Below are 14,774 nucleotides of genomic sequence, written 5' to 3' on the forward strand. Positions count from 1 at the left end.
AAAATAAATTGGGAGATTAATGTTCTAGAAAGAAAAAAAAAAAGGAAACATCCTGAAGATGATTAAAGCCCAATCAGTCATAGTAACAAACATTTAGAATAATTTTTTAGAAGAAATTACTTTTATAAATACTTTTATTTTTTTGGAGAATTTCATAAAATATATTTTATCATATTTGCCTGTCACTCCTTCCTCTAACACCCACCCCTTTTTAATGTCCCCCAACTTTGTGTCCCTTTTGATCCTTTGCTTTCTCTTATAATTTATTTAATTTTTAACTTTTTATGTGCATTCGTATGAGGGTGTCAGATCCCCTGGAAGTGGAGTCATAGACAGTTATGAGCTGCTTTGTGTGTGCTGAAAACTGAAACTGAATCCAGGTCTTCTGGAAGAAGGCCAGTCAGTGCTCTTAACTGCTGAGTCATCTCTCCAGCTCCCTGCTATTTAAATAATTTTTTGTTTGTTTGCTTTTTTCCCTCTTTTTATTTCTTAATAACACATCAACTCTAACATATGCAGCCCCTGTATTCATAGGTGTAGAGCCATCCACTGGACATGCTGACCCACTTGAAGCTACACCCTTAAAGAAACTGACTTCTCTCCACCAGAAGCCATCAATTGTCAATAGCTCCAAGGCTAAAGGTAGGGCTGATAAGCCTCTTTACCTGTGCTGGAATGTGGAGTGGCTCAATTCCTACAAGTCTTCTGATGGCTGCTGTGAGTTCATGAATGCAGAGGTCCTGTCATATCCACAAGGCTCGACTGCAGAGCTCAGTCACCTCTGAGCTCACTCTTACAGTCTTCCCAAAACCACCCCTTTCACAGTGTGAGTTCTGAGAACTGTGGAGTGATGTGATGTCCTATTTGTTGATGGGCATTCCTTACACCAGTTATGAGTTCCTGTGTTAGCCATGTACCACTCTGATGAAGGCAGAGAGTTATACTATCTGTGGGTGAGCAGAGATGGCATTAGAGGGCAATCAAACAGAAATTCTATACTATTCAACAGTAGCTTCCCACTTACCTTTCTCTAGCATTTAGTAATTTCTCTGTTCTACTTTGTATTCCTATGGATTTGTCTATTCCCAATTTTTCATCTGTGTGGAATCATACAGTATTTGTTTTTACATATCTTGCTTTCTTCATGAACCATGTCTAAAAGAGCTTTATTCCTCTTCATAAGCAAGTGGTATTTTTGCTCCACAGGGACCACACTTTGATCATCTATTCATCTATTAGATGTACTTGACTTTTAGCCATCATGAGCTCTGCTGTTGTGCAGTTTCATACACAAGAACATGTCTGGGAATATTTACAAGCAGTGGGATAGCTGGGTTGCATGGGAATTCTGTGTTTAGAACCTACAAACTGGTTTTCCCAGTGGCTCTATCATGGCATGGTCTCAGTGCATGCTTCCACTCACATTTCCAGAATAGCCTGTGATCTTGGGTTTGTTGCTAATTCACAAGTCATCCTTGAAGACATGTCTCTGTAAGTCCTTTGCCCATTTCTTTTATAGAGATTTATTTTTATTTTTAATTACATATATATGGAGATGGAGTATGTACACATGAGTCAAGTTACCTTCAAAGGCTAGAAGAAAGCTGGCATTATGGGCACTTTTGAGCTGCTATGTGGACACTGGAAACTAGACTTGGGTCCTCTGTAAGAACAGCTTTTAACACTGAACTGTCTTTCTGGTCCATCTGCCCATTTCTTAAGTCCAGCTGTGTGTTTATGGTTGTTGAACTGTCAGAGTTCTATGTATACTCTGATATTAAACTGCTATGTGTTTGGCAAATCTATCTCCCATTCTGTATGTTGTCTTTTTATTTATTTATTTTAGTAAAGGTATTTGAATCAGAAAAAGTCCTTGAGTTTAATGAAAAATCTAATGCATCTATTTTCTCTTTTATTGCTCCTGTGTTGTGTGTCATAGCTAAGAATCTATTTCAACCTCAACTTCATGAAATTTTACCACTTCTTTCTTTTTTATAGGCTTAGTTCTTATGTTTAAGTTGTTGGTTATTTTTAGTTAACCTTTGCATGCACTGTGAAGAGGCAACCCGTCCTCTGCACACAGCGATGTAGGTGCCTCCTTTACTGGAGGCTGTTATTTCTCTGTTGACTAAACTTGATCCCTGTTGTTCTAGTTTTATTTCTGGTGCGGCAACAGACACTCTGACCAAAAACAGCCTAGGATAGTGAAGGTTTTATTTCACCTTACAACTCCAGACCACAGTCCATCATTAAAAGGAGTCAAAGCAGGAAGTCAAAGCAGGACCTTGAAGGCAGATCTAATTGCTACTCCACACAGTAGTACTATGACCAAGGAATTCACTTCACAGCTAAAGTGGTACAGCAGGAACCACGAGGCTGGCTGGCTGGCAGGTTTATACTTACATAACTTTCTTATATACCTGCTTAGGAATGGAGGACCCCCCGTCCTCCCCCTGCAATGCCCTTGGCCCTCCTGCATCATTTAACTGTAGAGATAACTCTTCACAGACATGTCCACAGACACAGCTGGTAAGGACAATGACTCAGTGGAGACCTTCCTCCCAGGTGATTCTAAATTGTGGGTGTTGGAGATTTAAAACTATCCATTGCTACTTGTCAAAAACTCAATTGGCTATAGATATTTGGCCTGCTTTCTAGACTCTCAACACTACTTCACTGCTATGTAAATCTATTGGGAAACTACTATCACACTGTTGGCCATGTCTGTCTGTATAATTTATGAAATACAATTTAGCTTTTCTTTGCTAATTTAGTGACAAGTTGAGCCTCTTGCCCAAATACGGTACATTTAATGACCAGCATTTGAATCCAGGTGTTGGGTCTGGAGCCCTGTACATAGAAATCTTCGCTTAAGACCAGGCTCTTTGTCTAATATGTGGTTATTTTTAAAGTACCAATTCTGAACGGGTTAAACCATCAACTCAAATATTGCCTGACTGGAGGATATACTTGGAACTCAGTCTTCTAGAGTGGAAGCTTGAAAAAAAGATAAGAGTAGAAATTAGAAGTCTTTGGTGTGAATCTCAGGTCCATCACTTCTTGCCTTTCCAATCTCATTACCTTTCCTATAAATGGGCTTAGAGGAAAGTGAGATGAAGGTGAGGAGTCTGTGTACTTAGATACTCTGACGCCATCATTCATCTTATTCTCTTGATATTGAGCAGAGAGGGAAGACTCATAGTGAACTGGAAGCTCAGACCATGCCACCATTCAGCTAGCTCCTTCCTGTTGCATCAATCATATAGTTCATCTGCTATACTTTCTGTTTCCTCAGTCATGGTCCTCCCTCACCGATCCCTAGAGGTCAATACTAACTTACAAGATTCTCATTTTCTAAACAATAATAATTTGTTTAGAAGTTTAAAAGCAGTCAGTATAAAGTATAACTGAGTTGACTCAGAAACCCTTCTAAGAATGCACACAGAGGAGGTGATCCCAGAGTGCCCTCCAGGGAACAATTATATAGGAGATTAGTGAGACACCATTCACTTCTGGAAACATATACATCTTATTCCAGCTCAGAAAGCTGATTTCTACATGGATATGGAGGCACACTTTGTTAGCTTACTGCAACTCCAAAGTCCAAGAGTCAGTAGCTCTCGGATCTTTTTCACCTAAGTTGGAATAAGATGTATATACTGTATACAAATCAGAACCCACAGCTGTGAGTTCTGAGGGCTGGAACCATAGTAAAGTGCTTTCCTGTGTGATCATGAAGACCTCAGTTCAATCCCCAGCACTCATGGAAAAGCTGGGTGCTACAGGGCAATACTGGGGCAGGGGAGCAGAGGCAGGAGGACCAGTCAAACTAGTCAAAATAGTGAGCTCCAGATAATGAGATGCTTTGTCTCAAAAGAGGGAAGGTAGACAAGAGGGCCCAGTGGGTGGTAGTGCTGCTGCCAAACCACCAGATGATGTGAGTTCAATCTCTGAGGACCCACATGCTCAGAGAAGAAGGGAGTTGCCTTATGATTTCTACATGTGTATCATCACAAACACACACACACACACACACACACCAAATAAGTAAATGTCATTAAATTTTTTTAAAAGATGGAAAATGATATAAGAAGGCACCCTAAGTCAGCCTATGACCTGTATATGCACCAGCACACACATGCAACCCCCCACATATACATACCACAGAGAGAAAGACAGAGAGACAGAGTATGAGTTATGGACTCCAAAATCCAGGTTCCGATTCTTTCCACATCAGCTTAGCCCTCTGACCTCACTACACAAACCTTTATTTCCTTTATCCATAAAATGGCAGCTCTACTGTTCAAACTTTAATAATACTGTGCATAGATCATGAAAATAGAAAAATACGTGTAGAACACAAGCTAAACACCCAGGAAAAGAAAAAATGGTCAGCATGTCTCAGAATTGGTGCTTAAGAATCAGCTCAGACATGCCAGTGTAATCATCTCACAGAAGAATCAAATGTGTGACCAACACACTACTGGGCAATCTGTGACGACATTTACCATAAGGCTTCACGTCTGTGACAACGGTGTTCAGTCCTGGCATTTTGGAGTTGTCGCTCAGTGAGGAAGGACCAGGCATCCCTGTGGCTGCTGCTGGGACCTGCTTTCTATGTGTTTCTGGGACCTGTGTTTCTATGTGTTTGAGGCTTGTAGATGGATCGTGAAAGGGTAAGGGAAAAGCTAGTGTTCAAAGACAAATACGAAGGGCAAAGGAAACAGAAATCCAGGTTAAAGTCCCTCTTTTGTTTTAAAATTTTACATCTATTTATTTATGAGGGTGCACATGCCATGGCATACACACAGAGGTTACAGAGCAGCCCTGTATGGAGTCATTGTTCTCCATGTGAGCTCAGGGGATGGAAGTCAGTTGTCACGTTTGATCTGCTAAGCCATCTTGCAGGCCCATGAAGCTGTTCCTCTTCCCACAGTTAGTAAAAAGGGAACATACTAACAGTTCAGACAGGAAGAGGGTACAGTCTCTTGTAGTGTCATTCTTGCAAAGATAACACTGAGAATTACATAGGCAATACTGAATTGATCTTCTACAGTGAGGGGTCAGGTAGATCGCAGAGGGCTGTACCAAGAGGCTTCATTGAGACTGCTGAGTTAGGAGATCACAAAGGAAGTGTAAGCCAGTACCACATCACGTGCATGTGTTTCTATAGCCATTACTTCTTCATGCCAGAGTGTGTCATGTGCTAGGAAGAGCTTAAACTATCAATACAGCACTTCAATGTAGTTGGTGACAATTTTTATGAGGAAATGGAGGATTTTCTTGCAATATCAATATATACTTGGAAAACAAATAGTTAAACATGATTCTCATGACTAAGTAGATCTTTTTTTATTTTAAATGGGTATATTTTCTGCAATGTTCTCAGCCACATGCCTGACTGTGACTAAGCTGTATCTTCCATGTGCCAGTCACATAAGTTATGCCTGGGCATGGGTGTGTGACTCATTGTGAGACTTTTAAGCATCGCAGCTGTGTAAGTAAGGCTGCCTGGTAGATCACCCATGTGTTAGAATAGTCATCTTTTCTGAACATGGTAATAAGCATTTGGTCCATTTGTCCTGTATCTCTGGGGATAGTCTGTCAAAGTCAATGATGCTCAGATACATGAGAGCAATTGTTGTCTTGCTACCTAATCTGTAACCGGGGGCCTCCCTAAAGGCTGACAGGGCAAAGCTCAATTGTTGTGTAGATCACTTTGTGAGTGGGTCTGACAAGGTAACCACAGGATCTGACTTTGTCCTGTGTGCAAGGTGGGAAAACATTATGGAGTATGGGAACAGTTTCCCTCCAGTTCTAACATTACCGTTATTCATAATTAGCTCGAAGAGTCAAGAAGAGCAAGGGCAGCCTGTCCTCTCTTAGCCTCTTCTCTTTTATATGCCATGGCACTTTAATGTTCTGCTGTGACATTAATTTGAACTTCAAAATACTGTTTATTGTGCAAAATAAAATATGAGATTTTCACTGAAGTGTCTTCCTGTACTGTTCTTAGATCTGCCATTGATGAGTGAATCACAGAACTGTGCTCTTGGTAAGGGTGTCATGCATGCAGCAAATTTTAGAGTAGGCTGGGACTCATGTAAAAAAAAAATAGATGTGGGATGCAGCACTTGAAGATCGTGGCACTGAAGAACGAGACCCAAGCATATCCCTGAGACTTACTGGCCACCCACTCCAGCCGAACCTGTAAGCCCAACTCCCGATCTAGAGGAAGAACCTCTCATAAGACAAGGTAGACTGTGCCTGAAGAATGACACCCAAGGTCCCATCTGATCTTTACATACACCTGCACACATGTGTATACACACATGCACACACGTGCATAGGGACGTACATACACAGAGGGGGGGGAGAGGGAGGGAGGGAGGGAGGGAGGGAAGGAGGGAGGGAGCTCAAAACATCCAAGACACATCTTCTTGCAGAAATCAAATTCCAGCACTCTTAATTTCCTAAGGGATTGTATTTCTCTATGGGATTGCGTAGACTAAGAGTTCTATGAAACATGGAGGACAAAGGAGACAGCCGAAGGCTCCCATGATGTGGTGCTCTACAGCATTGCACCGTGTCCATCCAGAACTCTTCAGAGTCTTAATTCATTTGTGCAGCCCGGGAGAGGAGCTTGACAGCCAGGGAACAGATGCCAAATGGCTCCTCCTTGGCAGTGGCATCTGGATGGGGCTGGCCTGCTTCCGGGCGTGTTGGCCAGCAGCACTGTTGCCTATACAGGCAGCTATGTATCTCTGCTCAGGAGTCCAACAACTGTGTGTGTATTTTGGTAAGCTATTATTTCTGGGCCAAGCGTTTTCATGGCATTTTTGCATCTTTTGGCATTGGTTCTGTGCTTGCTCATCTCACCTTCTCACTGTGTGATGAGGAATAAGAAGGAGATACTTGCAGTCCCTGATCCTCAGAAGACTGGAGCAGAACGGTCACATGGCCCTAGCCAGGTCAATGCAGCATGCTCCTGTCTCAACAAGTGAAAACACAATGAGCAGAAGAATGAGCAGATCTGAGGAAGAGTGTAACTCTGAAGGGAGACTGGTCAAATAAACCCAGAACACAAATGGTGAAAGATGTGTGTCGGGCAGTGCCGCCCCATAACTATCTAGGAAATAGAGAAATTCACATTTTGTCTGATGCTTTGACCCCTAGGGAACTTTTGCTCCCAATGCTGAATCCTGGGGACAGCAAACTACTCACCCAGGAGAACAGCTCTCACATACAAACCACATTCCAGTCACGCCCCAGCACTCGAGCTAAGCTTCATACAGCTACAAGCAACCCTGAGCCCTAGCACCCACTACAGTCCCCAACTAGCCCACCCGAGGCCAGTTCCCCTGCCCTTGCCAAGCCTCCCTGTGAAAACCACACAGAGGCACTGGCTCATGCTCTCGCCATGTCCTCCCCAGAGCAGCCCTGGTCTCCCCAGGAGTGTTTCCAGGGGTCCGTGTGGGCTCCTCCTTCTTCATGCTGGCCATTTCTGTTTATACTTTAGCAAAACTGTTAAGAAAAAACCCCAGTGCCACTTTTCATCTAATCATCTTGTTCTCACACTTGCTTGTATCTATTTTGTTATTTATCTTAATTGTCACATAATAACTGCACATATTTATGGGACATGGTGTGATAATCCCATATATACTGTAATTCATCATGATGAGCCTCGGTAATAAGCATTTTCTCTTTAACATTCATCACTTTCTATGTCCAGAAGCTTCCAACTCCTATAAAGCATATACTAGGGGCTGGGAATTGAGGGAAGTGCTTGGTCTATAAGCAGGAGAACTTAGGTTTGGATCAGCAGCACCCACAACAAAGCCAGTCATTGTGACACGTGTCCGTACACTCAACACTGGTGGGGAGAAGGAAAGGAGAAAGTCAGTTCCTGTGATGAGGAACATTGCATTAGTTATCCAGTTCCTGGGATGAGGTACATTGCATTAGCCATCCAGTTCCTGGGATGAGGGACATTGCATTAGCCATCCAGTTCCTGGGATGAGGGACATTGCATTAGCCATCCAGCCTTGGTAAAATGGTGAGGTTCAATGATGGAAAGAGACCCTGCCAAGAGAGAGAAAGAGAGAGGGGGGGAGAGAGAGATGGAGAGAGAGGGAGAGAGAGGTGCAAAGTGAGTGAGGAAGACATTCTAATGTCAGCCTCTGGCCTCCACAAATGCCTGAAGGGTCAAGTAAAACACACACACACATACAAAATTATAAATGATTATCAAAATTTCAAAACATCACAGTTGAATGCCAGTGAAATAAGGTGACACATCTGTATCAGCTTAACATCTTCATACAGTTTAAATATCCAATGATCTCCTTTCCTTCTCATTCTTAGAAATGAACTGTTCACCTACAGCATCCCAGTGCCACATGGGCAGGAAGCACACACTCCAGACTCCTGCCCAGTCTTATATGCTTAGCTGAAGTGCATCTGTTTCTGAAAGACCTACCCTTAACCAGGCAGATCCAAGCCTCAGTGGTGAGAGTGATGGTCCAGGCCTCTGCTTTGCCACAGTGGTTCTTTGGTCAGTCTGTAAGGAATGCAGAATAACATACTGAGTCTGAAAGTATGTTGAGAAGACCCTATGGGACTTGTATTTCTGACCTGGGTGGTCCCAAACTTTTAACAACACTTCTCTTCAGTAGAGATGAACATGTTCTGAAAAGGATCAAATAGTAAATATTTCTGAATTTTTTGGACTTATATTTTTTGCTATAACAACTCAGCAGCCACAGGAAACACAGAAAGAAACCAGACACCAGTCAGCTATGAAATATTTACATGTTGTACATGCCTATATGCTATATATTATGAATTGAAGATGATCCAGCAGGCATGTTGTCCTAGTTAAGAGTTCTACTGCTGTGATGAAACACCATGACCCAAAAGCAACTGGAGGAGGCAAGGGTTTATTCAGCTTACACTTCTACAGCATTGTTCACCATTGAAGGAAGTCAGGACAGGATCTCAAAACAGGAACGGATACTGGAGGCTGGAGCTGATGCAGAGGCCATGGAGGGATGCTTCTTACTGACTTGCTTCCCATGGCTTGCTCCACCTGCTTTCTCATAGAACCCAGGATCACCAGCCCAGGGATGGCACCACCCACAATAGCCCGGGCCCTCTCCCACAGTAACTGATTAAGAAAGTGCTTTACAATCTTACAAAGGCATTTTCTTAATTAAGTTTCCCTCTTTTCAGATAATTCTAGTTGTATATCAAATTGACACAAGACTAGTCATCACACACATATTTCCTAAACCCCAGGGAATGTTAGCTTTACTACTGCTATATATGTGCTACTGAGACTGGACTGCTATCTCTATCCCTCATTTTATCTGTCTATCCATCCATCCATCCATCCATTTAGTTACCTACATCTATCCATCTATCTATCCACCTATCTATATATCAATATATCTATCAATCATCTACCTATCTATCTACCATCTGTCTGTCTGTCTGTCTACCCAGCTATCATGTATCGAATATCTACCTATCATCTATCTATGTATCTATCTAATATCTATCTTTCATCTATCTACCTATCATCTATCTATCTATCTATCTATCTACTTTTATTTTCAGACAAAGTCTCACTAAGAGACCTTACTTAGGCTGGCCTTGTCGCAATCTTCCTGCCTGAGCCTCCCAAGTCACTGGATTATAGGCCCAGACATCAAACCTGGCAGTTTTCTTAACAGTGGTGTGAAAACTGTAGGTCTTTAGACTTTTAGCAGGGTGGTCACTTTAGTTCCTTAGGTGGTTAACATGTATGGAAACATACTAAGTACATGCTAAGTGGGCAGGACAAACTTGCCTTTCTTTTGCCATGCTTTGTTGCTGTCATTTGGTAGCTACCTCAATTCCATCCACATATATGAAGGCACTAAGCATTTCTCTCAGCAAACCTGGACTATCACCCAGAACTTTCCAAAACTCTTCTTCAGGAGATTGATGGAAGGACAGGAGGCTCTCTCTAGCTTCTACTGCACCCCATAGTTCAACCTTGTACCTCCAGAAACCTCCCAGTGGCTCCTTGGGGTGTCACTGCTGTGAGGTCTCTCATCTTGAGGTTTTTTTTTTTCATTCAGGGATAAATGGACATAAAGTTGCTTTAATTTTTGTCTCTGGTTGTACCCTGAGGAAGAAAAAGGGCAAGGGGTTGTTAACTTCCCACATGAAACAGAAACTTGAGGCAAACCTGAGTATCATGTACAATGACTGCATGAGTAAGTTGTTACTTGGCACTGCCTGTGGCAGATACCATCAAAGCAGCCCACTGTCTTGTTTCCACGTGGTGTATGTTGACAACGTCCCCACTCACCCAGAAAAGAGCAAATGCTCTGGCAGATTACAAAGGGTAGCCATGCTCACGTGGAGGGCTTCAGGATCCCAGTCTTAACTTCTCTAGACATATTACAAACTGTAAAGCTACCGCAGTGAAGGCAGTGCCTTCTGTTATTACTACAATCCAAACAAAAAGACCTGGGGCAGAGCTCAGTGAATCACCAAACACAGACATCTAGGCTCCATGCCCACGACACGTACTCTGGGCCAAGCAGCACATATATCTAACCTAGCACCTGGAAGTTACAAGCCAGAGGAACAGGAGGCCAAAGTCATCCCGGCTACGTAGTGAGTTCAAGGCTATCATGGGCTACATGAGACCCAAATATCACACACAGACACACATTTTAAGACAAAATGTCTTCCTTCCATTACTCGCCCTCTGCTTGCCAACTTGTACAGTTTGGCTGTTGGCCAATAGTCACTGAAACAGGTTAGCCCCCTCCTGCCTGTCCTGGACACCTCTCAGAAAACCCACACGGTGGCAAAAGCTTTGTATGCCTAGCTACAGAAAATGGCTCTTCAACTCTGGGTTCTCACTGCTGATGTTTCCAGAATAAACTTAAACATTTAAAAACTAGGTGGTTATCATACTGTCTATGTTAGTTTAACCTGTGGCTCTTTTTAAGTGAACTTTCTTTGTAATTATTGTATATTTGTGTAAGTGGGTATAATGAATGTAGGCACATACACACACACACACACACACACACACACACACACACACACACTGCTAGCAGGTGAACATCAATTAAGCCAAATGTGGGTTGTTTCCTTATTGTTCTTGTTTCTGTTTGGTTGGTTGTTTTTTGTTTTTTGTTTTTGTTTTTTCTCCCATACCTGGTGGGTTTAAACCCCTACAGGTCATCCTGTCAAAATACAATGTTAGCTCTGAAATAAAATAAGAGAACAGAAAGAAACACAATCCATTAGAACTCCCTGCCAGTGTTGGCAGATTAAAAAAAAAAAATCCTGTGTCTCAGACAGAAATATCAATAACTTTAACGCGTGCGATTTGTTAACGAGGAAGAAAACAAGCAAACTTGCTCTCCGATGACTGTCACTAATATTTATTCGTCCAGTGACTGTTAATCAAACCAAGTTTACAGTCCCGTACAGCACCTGTCACAGGTGCTGATCGCTAATCAGAGATTGCGGCAGTTTATTCTACTGCTGACAACTCGCAATTTTCCACTGAATCAGCTATTTTGTCAGGTGGGAATTATGGCATACCACATGTGACAAAACACATCACCCTTTCCCCCTTTTTTTTTCCTGGTTTTTTTTTTTTTTGCATTTTTTCAGGCTTCTCTCTCCTGCTTTCTCCCCCTTTTTAGACAAACAATATCTGGGAACTCAGAAGTAATAAGGCGGAATGCATAATTAATTACCCAGCTTGCTCTAATTAGGGATGAATAAGTTGTGTCCCTCTCACAATCACAAATGTGGTGATGGGTAACACCAGTTTATGCTGTATTAACAGCAAATATGCAATCCTTCTGAGAGCACTTTTGTTGATGAATTTGATGAATGTGACAATAATTAGTGCAGACAGATGAGAGCTAAATTACTACTGACAATGTAATGCTATCCTGCTCGAGGGCCTGGGAACGTGGCAGGGACCTGGGCCTCCATTCTAATTAATAGTCTTTTTTGTCCTTTTTTTTTCTGTTTTTTTTTTTCCTTACCCCTACTGGCAAAAAATAGGGGGGGGGGGCAATACCGGTAATTGTTTTCCTCAAAGGCTGCAGGGAGTTATCAGGGTAATAAAGTTAATTAGCAGAACAAACATCTTTTCACTGCCTTACCAGTCTGAGAAAAAGAGGGTAATTCAAGCTGCAGGAAGATATGAGGATGGCGTGATCATAAAGGAAAATTTAAACAGGAGACTGCAGAGGGCAAGAAAGTGTCCCTGGCTTGTTGCATCAAAAGAATTAGATGCCCCCTTCCAGGTCTCAAAGTTGCTTGTATAGAGGGCTTCATGGCTATGATTTTGAGTTTTGGAAATAAAGTTGACATGGAATACCCCTGTTTAAGTGGTGACAGGAGTATTCAGCTTCACCTTCATTTAAATGGCCTTTTGCTAACGTCTCAAGTAGAGATGAGAGCTCAGGCACTTGCCAAGGAGAATGCCAGCTGTGAAGTTTGTCCTGTAGAAATATTAGACTGTCCGAATATTTAGAAAAAAAAAAGTAAGAAATTGCTAAGCAATTTCCATTACATACCACTTGTCAGTTCTATTGTATAAATTAAGTTTAATCTTACAACTGGAGACACAGCTCATTTGGTAGAGTGCTTTTGTAGCACGCATGAAGCCTGGGTTTGATCCCCGGCACTGCATAAAACGGAGCCTCGAAGCAAAGTCATCCAAGCAGTGGGGAGTGGAAGCAGAAAGGTCAATGACTCAAGGACATACTTTGCTACACATATTGAATTGAGGCCAACCTGGGCTACATGAGACACTGTCTCAGAAAAAGGAGGGCGTTAAAAAAGACATGCTAATTTAGTGTAGGTTTATAATCTCTAAAGTTATCTTTCATTTATTATTTTATTTGTATTGTGTTTTGCCTGCATGTGTGTCCATGTACCGTGTGTATACACTTCCTGTGTAAGCAGTGGATTCTCTGGAACTGGAGTTTGGTGCTAGAAATTAAACCCAAGTCCTCTAAAAGAGTAGTTAGGAGTCTTCACCTCTAAGCCATCTCTCTAGCCCTTCAAAAGTTATTTTTATTAAAACATTTCAGTAGTACTTTTCATGTCTAGTGCAGCATTGGATAGTCGAACACCTGAGCCAAAGGAAACCAGTTCAGCTCACACTGACACTACAACTTTCTTCAACCTGCCCATTCACATTACTTGGCTTGAGTAGATACAAACAGCATCAGTCCATGTCCACCAGGCATTTTGCAGACTTGGCAAGTTGGCTTTCTCCATGTAAAGTCTTCAAGACTTTTTAAACATCAAATGCTTGAAACAATTGCTTAGCATCAAGTGAAGTGCTCCTGGAGAGAAGCTTGAAGCCTTCTAAAACAGTGCCATGAGAAACTGTCCTTGGCACTCCTTGCAATCCATTGCACCACAGGTTCCTCACATGTCCATGTAAGGACGCTAACTTCTTGTCATACTAGGTGGGTGACTTGTTCAGTCCACAGTTAAGAACATAGGAGTGAGTATCGAGCTCCTCCTGTTTGGCTAACAGCATGGCACTAGGCTGGCTGTCCAGTAGATAGGTAGGAAACCCCTTTTCAGTAGATTTCTACCTACGTGGGGCCAACCCCCCAGCAAACAGCTTTCCTTCCTATATCATTACAGTGCGGGGCCACAGGCTTTTGCTGACCACAGCAGAGTGAGGGCGCACTGACTTTGAAATTGAAATCAGTCCAGTGAGCTCTTTCTTTGCTCAGCGGCCAACACCTCTGTCATCTTGCTGATCTTCTGTGATCTCCTGAGCCATCCCATCCCAATGGAGATAGCCCTTCGATCACTATTGACAGAAAGAAACCTGGTGGGCTTGAGAGATGGCTCATCACTTAAGAGTGGTTGCTATTAGCAGACTGAGGTGGTGCACGCCTTTAATCTAAGAACTTGGAAGGTAGAGGCAAGTGGATGTCTGTGGGCTTGAGGTCAGCCTGGTCTACAGAGTGAATTCCAGTACAGCCAGAGCTACATAGTGAGACCTGTCTCAAAAGAAACAAAAAAAGAGCATTTGCTACTCTTGTAGGGTATCCAAGTTCAGTTCCCAGCACACATATTAGATGGCTTACAATTGCCTGTAACTCTAGTTCCAGGGGATTCAACTCCTTTTTCTGGCTTCCAAGCAGAGCATGTGTGTGTACACACACACACACACACACACACACACACACAAAGTTTTAAAAGACCCTACGTTCCTGCTTGGCAGAAACCGTCTCAAGAAACTGCATCCACTCAATAGACCACACGTCACACATCAGAGGCCAGAATTGCAGGGTTGACAGGAAGTTTCCATAACAATGGCTGAAATCAAGCCTTTGGGATTTTCCTAGTTGATTTATCAGAAAAAATTGTCAGGCTAACGACATCCACAAATCCATATAAATCAAGAAACTACAGATACATGTAATTCAGTCTGGTTAATTCCAGCCCATTGCACACGACAATAAGTACATTAAAGTAGAAAAGAAGGTAGAAATGCGTTTGCATAGTTAGAAAACCATGACTCTGGAACTGGGGGAGACTATGGATTGGAAACATGATTGTTTAAATATTTTGGTTGTATGACTGATTCATGAAAGAACACAGCATTTTGTACAGTTTGTTCATTTGGATTTTACTTCTAAAATGAAACTCATCTTTGCATCTAGAAAACAGGAATGATATATCACCAGCAATAATAAACTCATGCACATATA

The 14,774-nt window shown here is 42.3% G+C and overlaps 1 long non-coding RNA gene across 1 annotated transcript in view; it reads right to left on the minus strand.

Annotated features, from left to right (window-relative positions):
* LOC116095086 overlaps positions 1 to 14,774 on the minus strand; it is a 72,122-nt gene that overhangs the window by 53,337 nt on the left and 4,011 nt on the right. The window contains exon 2 of the long non-coding RNA XR_004120435.1: positions 8,483 to 8,563. This is a non-coding gene — a long non-coding RNA (uncharacterized LOC116095086). The remainder of the gene's footprint in view (positions 1 to 8,482; positions 8,564 to 14,774) is intronic.

This window comes from Mastomys coucha, unplaced genomic scaffold (assembly GCF_008632895.1).
Source record: "Mastomys coucha isolate ucsf_1 unplaced genomic scaffold, UCSF_Mcou_1 pScaffold17, whole genome shotgun sequence".
In the NCBI taxonomy this organism is placed as follows: domain Eukaryota; kingdom Metazoa; phylum Chordata; class Mammalia; order Rodentia; family Muridae; genus Mastomys; species Mastomys coucha.